This window comes from Mustela nigripes, chromosome 14, assembly GCF_022355385.1.
Source record: "Mustela nigripes isolate SB6536 chromosome 14, MUSNIG.SB6536, whole genome shotgun sequence".
NCBI classification, from domain to species: domain Eukaryota; kingdom Metazoa; phylum Chordata; class Mammalia; order Carnivora; family Mustelidae; genus Mustela; species Mustela nigripes.
In genome coordinates this window covers 81,217,809-81,220,423 of record NC_081570.1, presented here as the reverse complement: position 1 = coordinate 81,220,423, position 2,615 = coordinate 81,217,809, and the positions used below count along the sequence as shown (strand labels likewise).

The window sequence follows — 2,615 nt, the reverse complement described above, 5'->3', positions numbered from 1 at the left end:
TCTGCCTGCCGCTATCCCTGCTTGTGCTCTGTCTCTCTCTCCTTCTCTGACAAATAAATAAATAAAATCTTTAAAAAAAAAAAAAAAAAAGCTCACAGTGAACAAGTACATGTGATACTTAAATGTTGAAAAATCTTCCTCCCTGATATTAGGAATGAGATAAGAAAACCTCTAACATTACTTCTATTCAATACTGATTGGAGGCCTAGATAGTACATTAAGGCAAGAAAACGAAATAAAAATATACTAGGATTGGAAAAAATAAATAAAATTTTCATTACTTTGCAGATGATATTATTATTTGTGTTTAAAAAAGAATTTATAAGTAAATTATTAGAATTAATAAACAAACATATCAAATTTTCTAGATAAAATTTAAAATTTAGGCAAAGTTTTCAATTAGCAATAATTGCGCCTCAGATAAACCACATTGGCTACGATACTGCCACTGCACAAAGCTTAAAGTTTAATATTTTAAAATCAATGTGATTTATATGTTAGTCACAGTTTGAAAATGGTATGCTAAAAATATAACATAATACTATAAAAATATAATAAATGTGAGTAAATCTAATAAAAGATCTAAGACTACTACACAGAAAGCTATAAAACTTTACTTACAAAGTTTCAAGAAAACTTAACAAATGGAACCATTTATGATATTCATTAATTAATGAGCCCAACATTGTGATAACTCTCCTTAAATTTATGTATGGATTTAATGCAAACTCATACAATTACTGAAAGATATATTTTATGGAAACTGACAAGAGAATTTCAACTTTTACATGAAATGCAATGGACCAAGACTAGCAAAGACATCATAGAAAAAGAAAAAAAAATTAGGAGTACCTGCTCTCCCAGATACCAGGACTTATTCATAAGACTACACTAAGACAGTGTGGTATTGGTACAAAAAGAGAAAAACAGACTAACAGAACAGAACAGAGTCTAGAAATCTAGCCATACATATAAGGTCACCTAATTTACAACCATGTTTGGTACCACAGGCACAGTAGGATAAGAGTATTCTTTTTAGTAAATGATACTATGTCAACTAAATATTCATTTTAGAAATATTTAGCCCCTACTATATACCACACACTAAAAAATAATTCTAGATTTATCATTAATATAAATATAAAAAAGCAAAAAAATAATAAACCTTCTAGAAGGAAAAACTAAGAATATCTCCATGACCTTCGGATAGAAATAGTATCCTTAAGTAGGATAGAAAAGGCATTAACCATTTAAAAAAAAAAAAAAAGCTAATTTGACCACATTAAAAGTAGTAACTCTCTTTATCAAATACACCATTACAAAAGTAAATAGACAAGTAACAAATAAGGGGTTTTGCAGCATATGTAACCAATAAAAGTTTCATATCCACAGTAATTGGAGAGATTCTATTAATATTTTTTAAAGGAGATGATGATAAGGAGCTTAACTACTGTGTTTTCTTGTAGGAGATCTATTGTTTCAGGTTTTATATTACATCTTTAAACCACTTTGAGTTGATTTTTGTGTATAGTATAAGATAGTGGTCCGTTTTCATCATTTTGCATATGGTTGTCCAATTTTCCCAACACCATTTATTGAAAAGACTATCTTTTTCCCACTGCATGGTCATGGTTCCTTGTAATAAATTAATTGACCACAGATGCATGAGTTTATTTCTAGGCTCTCTATTCTATTTCACTGATCTATGTGTCTATGTTTCTGTGCCAGTACCATACTGTTTTGATTACTATAATTTTGTAATATACTTTGAAATCAGGACATGTGATGCCTCTAGCTTTGTTCATTCTCAAGATTGCTTTGGCTATTTGAGGTCTTTTGACCTTAAGCAAGATAGAATTGCTTGCTCTATCTCGGTGAAACGTGCCATTGGAATTTTAATAGGTGTTGCATTAAATCTGTAGATCGCTTTAATTAGTATGGACATTTTAACAAAATTAATTATTCCAATCCGTGAACACACATTATTTTTCCATTTATTCATGTCTTCTTCAATTTCATTCGTCAATGTCTTTTAGTTTTCAGTATCCAGGTCTTTTACTTCCTTGGTTAAATTTATTCCTAGGTAATTTTATTCTTTTTGATACAATTGTAACTGGGATTACTTACTTACTTTCTCTTTTTGAAAGTTGTTAGTGTGTGGAAATACAACTGATTTTGTGTACTGATTTCACATCCTGCAACTTTACTGCATTTCTTTACTGGCTCTTACAGGTTTTTTTGATGAGTCCTTCAGGTTTTCTATATTTACTATTGTGCCATCTACAAATAGAGTCAATCTTATTTCTTCCTTTCCAATTTGGATGCTCTATTTCTAATAGCTCTATGTCTAATAGCTCTGGTTAGGATTTTCAGTTCTATGTTTAAAAAAGTGGCAAGAGTTGACAGCCCTGTCTTATTCCTGATTTTAGAGAAAAGGCTTTCAGATTTTCACCACTGAGTATGATATTAGCTGTGGCCTTGTCATATATGGCCTTTATTATGTTGAGGCCCACTTTGTTGAGGGTTACCATGATGAGTTTTTATCATGAAAGGATGTTGATTTTTGTCCAGTGCTTCTCTACATCTATCAAGATGATCATGTGATTTTTATTCTT

General features: G+C 30.4%; 1 pseudogene; it reads right to left on the bottom strand.

Moving 5' to 3' along the window:
- Window positions 1-332: 332 nt before the first annotated feature.
- On the bottom strand, window positions 333-460 carry LOC132002416 (U4 spliceosomal RNA; annotated as a pseudogene).
- Window positions 461-2,615: the final 2,155 nt, after the last annotated feature.